Source organism: Tenrec ecaudatus, chromosome 3 (assembly GCF_050624435.1).
Source record: "Tenrec ecaudatus isolate mTenEca1 chromosome 3, mTenEca1.hap1, whole genome shotgun sequence".
Classification (NCBI taxonomy): Eukaryota; Metazoa; Chordata; class Mammalia; order Afrosoricida; family Tenrecidae; genus Tenrec; species Tenrec ecaudatus.
In genome coordinates, this window is record NC_134532.1 from 165,975,562 (window position 1) to 165,989,005 (window position 13,444).

General features: G+C 43.4%; 1 pseudogene; it reads left to right on the top strand.

The window, feature by feature from the left end:
• The first annotated feature begins 2,658 nt into the window (after positions 1-2,658).
• On the top strand, positions 2,659-12,973 carry LOC142442444 (actin, cytoplasmic 2-like; annotated as a pseudogene).
• The last annotated feature ends 471 nt before the right edge of the window (positions 12,974-13,444 follow it).

The window sequence follows — 13,444 nt, forward strand, 5'->3', positions numbered from 1 at the left end:
AGTCATACTGTCAACTTCTAATGGAAAAGTTTGTCATTTGAGTTTACCCAGAGATCCCTCTGAGGAGAAACCTGATGATCTGCATTAGAAAAAATTTCACAGATCTAATCTGATAGACATGGGGTCACTAGGAATTGGAATCAATAACAGTTGTTTAATGTTATTGTATTCTTTTAAAAAAATCTTTTGAGTTGACAAAGATCCTTTGATGCTCAGATTTTTTTCAGGAATAATTATTTAATATATGCCAAATGTTATGACATGTGTTGGACTTTCATAAATTAATAAAATAAAACAATCAGTGTGATCATATTTATAATTGAAATTGATTGCATTAGAATGGGGAACTCAAATGAATATGTGGCTTAGGCAGCTAGAGAGGAAAGGCAAGGATTCCAGGCAAGCAGACACTCCTTCACTGATGCCACCCTCTTTCGTCTGCATTTATTCTTATTGTGGAAGAGAGCCTTGAAAATCCCCGCATACTTCTATACAGAATGAAGAGAAGCCGAGGCATGTAAGAGGTATTTGGGCATGGTAACACGTGCTCTTAATGCACTTGAACTTTGACTTGTATTAATCCAAAATGAGGTAGAGTGCCTGTCCTATGAACACAAGACCAGGAAAACTTTCACAAGAAAAGGGGCCCAGATCATACAATCAGAATAATAAAAGTTTATTCACATAAATAAAAGGGAATAATATGCAGGAGAAAAAAAGGTGAAATGATCATGTGTGTCCACTTTCAGGAGGGAAATCAACAAAACCGACGGTAGAGGCTCCATTGCTTTCTTTCCTTTGACGCACACACTCTTGTCCATATACATGTGTTTCTAGCCATTGGTAAAATAAACGACATCTCTTTTGCCTCATCATCTCCATCCTTGAGCACTACTGTCCATGCTTCTTCTTTAGGCCACCTAGGATACATGACATTTACCACATGTGTGGCTGCCACGTAAGGAGCCCAGGTGTTGTAGTGGCCGTGCATTTGGGCTGCATTCCAAGTGGGGAGCAGCTGGAAGCCACCAGCAGTCCCACGGGAGAAAGACTGGGCTTTCTACTCCTGTAAACTGTCATCGTCTCAGCAACCAACAGGGGGTCGCTGTGAGTCCACACTGACTGGATTGCAGTGAGGTTGGTTTGGGTTTGAGTTGCCATGTACCATCAGAAAGCTCCTTAGAAGCAAGAACGTCAAGACTTCCTCTCACATATAGGACAGAAGAGTCCCCGGAAAGGGACAGCATGCCCGGTGCTATGGAAGGGCATGATAAAGAAGACCCTCGCCAAGATGAGCTGACACAGGGGCTGCGGCCATGGGCTCAGGCATGACAATTGCTGAGGGTGATGAAGGAGCCGGCCGTGTTCCATTCTGCTCAACATAGGGTCACTGGGAGGTAGAACCCACGTGAGCACTTAACAGGAGTTAAAGATGCCATGTTATCAACTGTTACTCATGACACCCTGTGCACGTCCCAAGAGACTGCTCCATGGGGTATTCAAAGGTGCCGTTTTCAGAAGGAAATTGCCAGGTCTCTCTTTCAAGACACCTTTGGGTGAACTTGAAGCTCAAGTGCTCTGGATAGCAGCTATGCGCATTAACCATTTGCCCCACCGACGGACTTCACTGTGATAGACCTCTATGAGTTACTAAAAACTGTTCTCACTTGGATTATCTCTGTATGTTGAAAGTATAATATGGCACAAAGAACACTTGTGGAAGCTATTCCAAATGGCACTTGGAATATAACGCTAATTAATAATGATCACATCCAAACTTGGCATGCAGAAACTTTAAACAGGGCACTTCATTGAACACTGATGGAGAAAAAATAAGTGGTAGATTTTATGATGTGTATATCTGTTCCGTTGAAGGTAGGAAAATTCATTAACTCCTTTTTTCATAGGCCAATGTATTATCCCCATGATCATTACTTAGCTAAGCTACTTAAAGGTAGCTGTCCTTTAGAGAAAGGACTCTGATTCTCATTAACTAGATTTCTGACCCATAGAGGAGTTTTAGCATTTATTTTCAGGTGCTTTGATTTTTTTTCCAATTAAGCATTGAATCAAATTAAAAGTACTACTGTGATTTAATATTGTTTTGTCAAAGGTCCTTATTTAATAAATCTGATAATACCACTGGCTTATGTCCAAAAAATAAAGGTCAAACTTTATGATATAACTGTTTTTAAATTTTTATGGCTACATAGGGGATAAGCTGGGATGCCCTTTCAAGTTGATTTGCATGGAGCCCTGATGACATAGTGAGCTAAGGAAGGACCTGTTTACCCAGAGAGCTAAGGAAGGACCTGTTACCCAGAGAGCTAAGGAAGGACCTGTTACCCAGAGAGCTAAGGAAGGACCTGTTACCCAGAGGACCAAGGAAGGACCTGTTTACCCAGAGAGCTAAGGAAGGACCTGTTACCCAGAGAGCTAAGGAAGGACCTGTTACCCAGAGAGCTAAGGAAGGACCTGTTACCCAGAGAGCTAAGGAAGGACCTGTTACCCAGAGAGCTAAGGAAGGACCTGTTACCCAGAGAGCTAAGGAAGGACCTGTTACCCAGAGAGCTAAGGAAGGACCTGTTACCCAGAGAGCTAAGGAAGGACCCATTACCTAGTGAGCTAAGGAAGGACCTGTTACCCAGAGAGCTAAGGATGGCGCTGTTACCCAGAGAGCTAAGGAAGGAGCTGTTACCCAGTGAGCTAAGGAAGGACCCATTACCTAGTGAGCTAAGGAAGGACCTGTTACCCAGAGAGCTAAGGATGGCGCTGTTACCCAGAGAGCTAAGGATGGAGCTGTTACCCAGTGAGCTAAGGAAGGACCCATTACCTAGTGAGCTAAGGAAGGACCTGTTACCCAGAGAGCTAAGGAAGGAGCTGTTACCCAGTGAGCTAAGGAAGGACCCGTTACCTAGTGAGCTAAGGAAGGACCTGTTACCCAGAGAGCTAAGGAAGGACCTGTTACCCAGAGAGCTAAGGATGGCGCTGTTACCCAGAGAGCTAAGGATGGAGCTGTTACCCAGTGAGCTAAGGAAGGACCCGTTACCTAGTGAGCTAAGGAAGGACCTGTTACCCAGAGAGCTATGGATTGCGCCATAATCCACAAGGTCAAAGATTTGAACCCACTAGTCTTTTCTTGAGACAAAGATGACGCTGTCTACTCCTGTGAAGATTTAAAATCTCAGAAACCCCAAGGGACGTTCTACTCTGTTCTATAAGGTCCTTAAGAATCAAAATCAACTGAGAGGCAGTGATTATTGTTTTTTATTTGCTTTGAGGAAAGTTTCACACTAATAATTTAGAAAAAATATATCCAATAAGCATCCCAATCTTTAAAGGATAAATCCAAAATCAATTGAGGTCAGACCTGTATGACATATGACAATTAATAATCTAATATGGAGGACCATGACACAGTACACATCAATTAACTTAATTAATAGAATCAATTACATATCATTTGAGATAATCAATGACTGGACTAATAAAGAATGGTCAGCTCTTACATGTTCTGATCGTTCAGAGAGAATAAATTTGGAGTTTTGCTCAAACTCTTATAGTGTAACTTTAGGATGTATGAGAGTGGCTCTAATTTGTTAATGCAGATTTACTTTATGACTCTAATTTATGTCTTTATTTTCTTATAACTTAAAGAATTTGATAAGCTAACATTTTGTATTTTTTTAGTTCTTCCATATTAGCTTAAAAGAGTAATATACTCAAAGATTATTACTTCTGGTGATTGGATCCTCACACCTACACCCAAAGGAAAAGAATATATATTGAAGAAGTCAAGAGGAAGACAAAGATCTCCCATTCGATCTCTTTGGAAATGAAAGCATTATGTGTGAGTTATTGCATTTTGCCTTTTTTCCCAGGCTCCTAGGGCCCAAGAAAGGAGGATGCTAGAAAGCACCTGTCAAATGGAGAGAAAAAAAATTTAGAGGTATATTTTCAAAGACCCAGAGGTGGGATAGGATGAGCTTAGCTACATTCATGGAACTCCAAGCTGTTCAAGGTGCAAAAAGTTTCTGTTGCAAAGGTAGCACCATCGAGAGATATTGCATCTGGGGTCTTAAAGGCTTAAAAGTAAACAAGCGGACATCTAGCCCAGAAGCAACAAAGCCCACATAGAAGCAGCACACCAACATGTCTGATCATGAAGGGCGGCGGGGACCAGGTTTCAAGCACCAAAGGTGGTGGTGGGTGGATTCATATCATCGTGAATGAGGGGAGCGCATGATAGGGACCCAATGCCCATCTGCAGACAGCTGGACATCCCTTGCAGAGGGGTAGTGGGGAGGAGATGAGTCACTCAGGGTTCAGTGTAGCAATAATGAAACTCACAACTTTCCTCTAGTTCTTAAACACTTCCTCCCCCCAATTATCATGATCCCAATTCTACCTTGCAAACCTGGTTAGACCAGAGGATGCACAGCGGTACAGATGGGATCTGGAAACACAGGGAATCTAGGACAGATGAACCCCTCAGGACCAACGGTGAGAGTGGCGATACCAGGAGGGAAGGGGGGGGTGTAGAAAGGGGGAACCGATCATGGGGATCTACATATAACCTCCTCTCTGGGGCATGGGCAACAGAAAAGTGGGTGAAGGGAGATGCCAGGCAGTGTAAGATAACATAAAATAATATTTTATAAATTATTAAGGGTTCATGAGGGAGGGGGAGCAGGACAGGAGGGGGAGGGAAAAAGGGAAAATGAGGAGCTGATTCCAGGAACCCAAGTGGAAGGCGAATTATGAGAATGATGAGGGCAACGAATGTATAAGTGCGCTTTACACAATTGATGTATGTATGGATTGTGATAAGAGTTGTATGAGTCCCAATAAAATGATTTTAAAAGAAAAGAAAGAAAAACTATTAAGTAGTACCAGACAAAAGCCCAAAACAAGAAAAGATAGCACCATGGCACAAATGGGTAGGGATAAGATGTTAACCAAAAGGTTGGCAGTCTGAATCTACTCAGGAGCTCTGCGAGAGAAAGATCTGGCTAACTGCCTCTATGAATAATCTGGGCAAGAACACCCTGTGGAGCAGCTTTCCTCTGCGACACTTGGACTTGCCGTGAGTCGAAGTCTCCTGGACAGCACACAGAGTATTGGATGTTGCCTAGGGAACTTCGACTTTGTAATGAAGCAATTAGGAGCCATTTAGGAACTTTCTCTATGGGTGTAATACAATAAGATCTGTGCTCCAGAGCGACCCCTCAGGGTAGATTGAGTCATGTAGGAGAAAGGAAGACTGTGTGGTAGAATCCTCAGTAACGCAGGGAAAGTGTAGATGAAGGGGAGCAGTTTTGACAGTGTAGATGAAGGGGAGTGAGAAATACTGAGGAGGTGGACACTGCCAAACTTGGTGACTGAGAGAACAAAAATGAGATTGTGGTATTCGAATGATACTTCCTTGAGCAACAAGAAACAATGATGGCTGCAAGCAAGTAGTCGGATTCAAAGAGCAGTAGAATACACAGGTAGAAACCTCAACAGAACTATCTGGGATGAAGATAGAGACACCTGTGAAGGATCCAATTTTTTCTACATTTATATGACAATTTGTGTATGTTTTTATCATTGATCACATTACTGAAATTACATATCTATTCCTCTGTCTCTTCTACTCAGAGCAGGGTCACTTGTTTCCATTGATCTATCTCAATATCTCAAATATCTACCAAGGAATTATATTAACACTTAATGACATTTGAGAGTGTGTTTTTTAACGAATCTAGTCTTACACCCATCCATTTATTCAGCATTCACAATAACCCCATGAGTTAGTAGAGGAATATTGCCATATTATCAGTGAGGAAACCGAGCTGAGAGTCAAGGGGCAAATTTCCCAAAGGCCTGCTGCTAGTGAACTCACGCCAAACTAACTGCCATCGAGCCAAGTCCAACTCGTGGGATAGAGAAGACCATAGAGCAGTGGTTCTCAACCTTCCCAATGCCGCGAACTTTAATACAGTTCCTCACGTGTGGTGACCCCCAACCATAAAGTTATTTTCATTGCTACTTCATAACTGTCATTTTGCTACTTTTATGAATCAGGCAATCCCAGTGAAAGGGTTTTTAAACCCCCAAAGAGGTCACAACCCTCAGGCTGAGAACCGCTCCCCTATAGGATGTGTGTTAATCCAGGTTGATTAGAGAATCAAATTCAGAACACTCATATATGTATAAGAAATAGCTTTATATCAAACAGTATTATATATGCGTATGTATATATACACATATATTATATTTATAACAGAAAGTTGTTTTTGTTTTCTTTTTAAGATCACTTTGTTGAGGGCTCTTACTGCTCTTATTACAATCCATACATCAAATGTATCCAACATCTTTCTACATATGTTGCCATCATTATTTTCTAAATGTTTACTTTCTATTTAAGCCCTTGGTATCAGCTCCTCTATTTCCCTCCCTCTTGCCCTTGTGATCTCTTGATAAATTATAAACTGTTATTATTTTCATATCTTATACCAACCACTGTCTCCCTTCCCCCATGGGTCATATTTGTCCCTCTCAGGGGCAGGATGTGAATAATAGTATATTAAGAAAACACCCCAGCCCAGTTCAGATCAAGCCCGTAAGTCTAATATTAGCCCATAAGAATGATACTAGTTCAGAAATCCCTCTTCAGACTCATGTAGTCACACGCAAGGATGCAAAACACAGGATTAGCATGGGCTGGTGGATGGAAAATCTTGTAGAACCAATGGGGCTGGAAGCATCTCAGCACTGGCATGTGTCTCCGCATGGCTCCTACAGCTTTCTGTGTATGGCTCTTCAAAAGGAAAGTGAAGACAGAGAATGTTCTGAGAGTCATTTATCTCAGTCACCATCCAATCAAGCTGTGACTTGATTGACGGGTTAAACTTCACCCTTCACTTTTAACACCCTCAAGTTGGCATGAGATTATGTAACTACCACAGGACAGCATAGAACTAACTGCCCTTGTTGGTTTCTGCAACTGCAAATCTTTACATGACGAGAAAGCCTCATCTTTCTCCCAAGGAACCACTGGTGGTTTCAAACTGCTGGCCTTACGTTAGTAACCCAACATGGAAACTATCTCAACACCAACAGGACTACTGGCTGTTCGGAAGACAAATACTAAAATAGTCTGGCCTATAGGCCATGCTCATAAATATTTCATTACAGTGTGGTGGTTGTGGTTGTAGTAGTTGTTGGTAGGTTCTATTAAATCCAACTCCTAGCAATACTGTGTAAAAAAGCAACACTGCCCCTTGGGTTTTGAAGCCTGTATTCTCTACCAGCGCAGATCCCCAGGCCTTTATCCTAAGATGCCACTGGGTAGACTTTACCAGTCAGCCTTTTGATTAGCAACTGAATGCTTAATCATGATACCACTTGGTCTCCTTAGGCACCCAGTAATCTCTCAATGCCTGTTTATTTAAATAAATTGACTTGATAACTGTGAGACAACGTATTACCTAAAGAAACTTTGGGCGGGGTGCCTGAGCTAAGAATAAAGGAGTATCAAGACATGGACTCCATAAGAGAGAACAGATGAGATGCCAGGGAAAGATATGGATGAAACTCAGATGCACTGATACACAGCAACGCCACGGACATGTTCGTGGGAGTAGAATGTCTCATCTTTCTCCTGCACAGCAGCTTATGGGTTCAAACTGCCGGCTTTGTGGTTAGCACGCCAATATGTAACCCATTAGGCCTCCAAGGCTCCTCGTAAACACTACCTCTATAAATGCGTTGTTGGTCAGAAAACAGCTAAGCTGCTTAGGGGGAATCTTTGTCCTACTTAAGCACTAACAATAAATGAAAAGCTGCTCCCTACAGGCTAAAGGGACGTCCTTGTAAATGTGTGGATGACAGGAGTTTTGCCCACTTAATTACTTCCCATAGTCAGAGCGCTACTCAGCTACTGGGAAGCTCTGACTCACCTTGTCACTTCCTTCCCCTGTTAAATCACCTCAAATGAATTATTTCATTTGTAAGTGAAATGCCAAAGCAACGTGTACGACTGATCATGCCTAAAAGGGACCAACCTTTCTTTTCCTTGTCATTTATGCACGAACCAGCTCACCCTTCCATTTATTTGGTAAGCAAGAGCCATAATTCTAAAATGCAAATTTAATCCTTTAAATTTCCCATTTAATGTCATTATGGGTTTATTAATTATTACTCTTGGAAAAAACCTGGATGTCCACATGTTGCAATTTAAGGCAAGAGTGTTCAATCTGGGCACGTGTGGGGCTGGATAATCCTCTGTTGGGGGTGGGGGGTTGCTCTGTGTATTATAAAATGTTTGGCATTATCCCCAGCTTTTACCCATTAGATGCCAGTACCACCCACTAAAATCATACCAATCAAGAAGGTCTTCAACCATCCCAAATAAGTCCTGGGTGACAAGATCAACTAGGAGAACCACTGTCTCAGGAGCTACAGTGAGAAGGACGGTTAAGGAAGGAACTTTCTTTCTTTCAGAGGGAATGAATTACATGTATCCTGTTGGCTTTTATGAGAAAACTTCAAAAAGTACATGGAAAACTTCCATTATGTTTCAATTCTATTTTTGACCCACTTTTTGAAGTTCTCTCTTATATCCATGCCATTCACTAACTTGTGATTTGTTATTTTCTCTGGTCTCAAATCCTATTGGATTCTGTTTTTACATGCATTAATTTTTCCATCCCTCACATCCCAAACCTTTAACTTGCCTCAGTGTTACCACTTAAACTTCAAACAATTGGTTTCTCTTAATTAATTATTGACAATCAGCTTCATTCTGACCTCAGAATTCCTTTCTCTCTCTTCCTCTTGCCCTCTTTCTCTCTCTACATCCGTCTTTCTCTCTGTGAAAAAGACACCCCTCCGCTCTCTAGGGGTTATAATCCCTGTAACCACCACCACCCACCCCACACCCAGTGCCCAGCCTCCCCAGGTTACTAGCACCTCTAACATAAGACCTAACTACGGTCTTTTAACTGAGGCTGCAATTTCTCTGGTTAGTTAGCTAATGTCTTACAATTGCTGCATCATAAACCACACCAGTGCGTAGAGGCTGAAAATAACATTGATTTGTTCTCGTGGATCTGAGAGTCAGCAGAGGGTTGGCAAATCCAGATTGACTTGTGAAGGATGGTCGGGCTCTGCTCGGTTTGTCCCTCACCCTCCTCCTAGGTCTAGAGGACTAGCCAAGATACACTCTTCTTGTGGTGGGGGAAGAATAGAGCATGTTCAATTGAGCAAGCAGTTTTAAGCATTTGGTCATTTCACACCTATTAACATGCCCTTGACAGAAGCAAGGCAAATTCACATAAGACCAGGAAGACTGCAAAGTCGCATGGTCAATGCTGAGGTTTATGAAAAGAGATGGGTAATTGAGACCCTTAGTGATCTACTAGATGCTCAATTTGAACTGCCAATACTCCTTACCTGGACACCAATTCCAAGTCACATAGATGTGTTTTTCCCTCCACCCCCAACCAAAAAATTAAGTGTAGCTCATTTTGTTCCAGCAAATTTGGAAATAGAATAATGGTCCAATGCTCAGACACAGAGCCTCACCTCTTAATATTCAATGCAGGTGCCAAAGGTCAACCTACCAACTTTTGGTTTTTGCATAAAAGGACACACTTCCCTCAAGTTTCAGAATACATAGCATTTTACTCTTATCCAAGAGGAGTAGTTATTCCTTTGATGCCTTGATGGTACAGTTAATCTTCTCAAATTAATAATTTCAAACAGGAAGATTAGAAATGGGCAGAATATATGATACTTATCATATATCATCATCTATAGGGTTTAGGGGTTTCACTCACAAAGCTCATTTATTAAGGGGTTTTTCAATAGCTCCTTCCTGTAGCTAAAAGGGATGGAAAATAACAAGTGAATCTTTGATTGAGATTGGTAAAATATAACCATGCCACATAATCATTGTTATGACACATGTGCCTAAATATAAGTAGAATTTAGGAAAATTAAGATTAAATAGATTACTTCTGTCCAAATTATGCTTAATTATACTTTGGAGATTCCAAATTACCTAACTTAAAATTTGTATATGCCATTCTGAATTTTCAAGTTGGAAAGACCTGGCTGAGTAGGCCAAGTCCCTCTCGGTCAAGTGGTCCCAAAGCTCAGTTAGTCATGTGTGCCTGGTAACCAAATCATGCATTTATATACCAAGAACAATGGAAGGATTGGAATAAACAAATTACTGGGCACTGGCTCTCTTCTTGGATGCTGATCAACAAGAGTACTAACAATGTGGAAAACTACAGAGTTAGTTAAGATCTTTCAATCATGCTCAGTGTACTGAGCTGGATTCTCTGAAGAAGCAAGAGTAAGGATATATAGCGAGATGGGGGGAGTTTGTAATGCAGTTTATCCTCCTGAGGTGGCTTAGGTGTTGTTGTGGTGCTGGAAGCTATGTCACTGGTGTTTCAAAGGTCAACAGAGTCACCCAAAGTGAGCAGGTTTCAGCGGAGCTTCCAGATTAAGAAAAGACTACAAAGAAGGGTTCTACTCAACACTTCAGGGGAAGATGCCACTGAAAACCTTATGTGTAACTCCGAGCATTGTCAGATAGTGAAATTCAAATGCACAGAAAGGAAATGTCAGACAGAGTGCCAGAGGATGGCTGCCTTGGGTCAGAGGACCCTCAAAATATGGAGGAGATGGCTTCCTGGGATAGAGTTGGCCATGATTACGAGACCTGGTTAAAGTAGGTGAGAGTGGAGGTTTTCACATTTTTTTTTTTTTACTGATTGGGCTAAACTCAAGGTAAAAAGAAAGAACTGCAAAAATCTCCTAATGGTCAAAACTTAGAATATGTGAAGTGTTAATCTAGGAAAGGCGGAAGTTGTCAACAATAGCATGGAACACATAAACATTGATAACTTAGGCATTAGTAAGCTGAAACGGACTGCTATTGGCCATTTTGAATTTTTTTTAAAAATCACATGATTTACTATGCAGGGCAGAAACAACCAAGAAGAATGGCATTGCATACATTATCAAAACGGACATTGCAAAATAAATCATGAAATACAATGCTGTCTGCAGTAGGATTATATCTACCTGCTTTCAAGGAAATCCAATCAATACAAGTAATTATTCAAATTTATGCACCAATCTTAAAAGCTACTGGTGAAGTAATTGAAGAATTCTACCAATGACTTTAGTCAAAACTGATCAAATATGCAATCAAGATAGATTGATAATTATTGGTGATTGAAATGCAAAAGTTGGGAACAAAAAAGGAATAGTAGTTGGACAATATGGTATTGGTGACAGAAATAAAGCTGGAGATCCAATGATAGAATTTTGAAAAACCTCTAACTTTTGTATTGCAAGTGCCTTTTCTCAACAACTCAATTCCTTATACATAAGTTCAGGTTGAAACTGGAGAAAACTGACACATTCCCCCAAGTGCCACCATATGACCTTGAGTCCATCCCACCTGCATTTTGAGAACATTTCAAGGACAAATTTGACGTAGCGCACACTGAAGACAGAAGACTAGATGATCGGTGGAAGAACATCAAGAACACCATTCATAAAGAAAGCAAAAGGTCATGAAAAAGAGGAAAGGAGGTCACAGTCCCCTCCGCCACCTCTTTCAGCTTCTTCTCCTCTGCTCCACTACCGCCAGTCTCTCCAGTCGCCACGGAAGAGGAAATCACCACACTGGTCATCGACAAGGGCTCCGGTATGAGCAACGCCGGCTTTGCAGGCGACAACCCCCACCCCAGCGCTGTCTTCCCTTCCATCGTCCGGCGCCCCCGGCACCAGGGCGTCATGATGGGCATAGACCAAAAGGACTGCTACGTGGGCGACGAGGCCCAGAGCAAGTGAGGCATCCCAACGCTGAAGTACCCGATCCAGCACAGCATCGTCACCCACTGGGCCAACATGGAGAAAGTCTAGCACCACACCTTCTACAACGAGCTGCACATCTCCCAAGGAGCAGCTGGTGCTGCTGCTGACAGAGGCTCCCCTGAACCCCAAGGCCAACCGAGAGAAGATGGCCCAGATCTGGTTTGAGACCTTCAACACCCCAGCCATGCATGTGGCCATCCAGGTCTTGCTGTCCCTGTCTGCCTCCGGTCGCACCACGGGCATTGTCATGGACTACAGTGGCGGCGTCACACACACGGTGCCTACCTAGGAGGGCTGCGCCCTGTCCCGCGCCATCCTGCGTCTGGACCTGGCAGGCCGCGACTTGACTGAGCGGGCTACGGCTTCACCACCAGGACCCAGAGGGAGACCGTGCGCGACCTCAAGGAGAAGCTCTGCCACGTCGCCCTGGACTTCGAGCAGGAGATGGCCACCGCCGCCTCCTCCTCGTCCCCAGAGAGCTACCAGCTGCCCGACGGCCGGGTCATCACCATCGACAATGAATGCTTCCGCAGCCCTGAAGCGCTCTTCCAGCCCTCTGTCCTGCGACATCCGCGAGACCACCTTCAACGCCATCATGAAGAGTGACGTGGACATCTGGAAGGACCTCTACGCCAACACGGTGCTGTCGGTGGGACCACCATGCACCCTGGCATTCGCAGACCGCACACAGGAGATCACAGCGCTGGCGCCCAGCACCACAAAGATCAAGATCATTGCTCTCCCTGAACGCAAGTACACCGTGTGGATTGGTGGCTCCATCCTGGCCTCACTGTCCACCTTCCAGCAAATGTGGATCAGCAAGCAGGAGTACGACGAGTCAGCCCCTCCATTGTCCACCGCAAGTTCTTCCAGTCAGACTGCCCACAGGTGCTGCCACTACCGCATGAGCTCAATGGCAGCGCAGGTCAGCCCCTCGTGCTGGCCTCCAGAAACTAGAAGAAGCCTTCGAACTGTCCTTGAAGCACTCTCTGGCGGCAGCACTGATCTTGGTCTTATTGCTCATCTCGACCTTGTATTCACGATTACGCCCCCGTCTGTGTTCAATGCCCTGTACATCCTTTGATTTCAACTCTAGCACCGGCAACCGGGGTGCAGGAGGCCTGGCCAGTGTGTGCAGGGTGCTCACAGCTGTGGGCTCCAGGATCACCCGGAGACCAGCAGCGGACCGGAAGCAGCCAGTCCTTGCTGTGTGCGGCCTTCAGGGTGGAAGAACCTGAGCCTCGGGACCAAGTGTCCTTTCTTTAGCTGACGTTGGCCATTGGAGCCTCTGGGGCTGTTACTTACTTTGAGTTAGAAGACGGTTTGCAATTAAGCCTTTACATTTACTCATTCTTGTAATTTATGTAAGGGTTTTGTTTGTTTGTTTGTTTGTTTGTTTGTTTGTTTGTGTAGGCAATTCTCAACTCTTTGAGATGACACAACAAATTTTGGGTTTCTACTCTAGTGTGTGAACAATAGACCCAGCAACAGGGTGGTGTGTAAGAATAAGTGAAAGTGCTGCAGTAGGAAAAAAAAAAAAAGGGGGTGGGAAGGA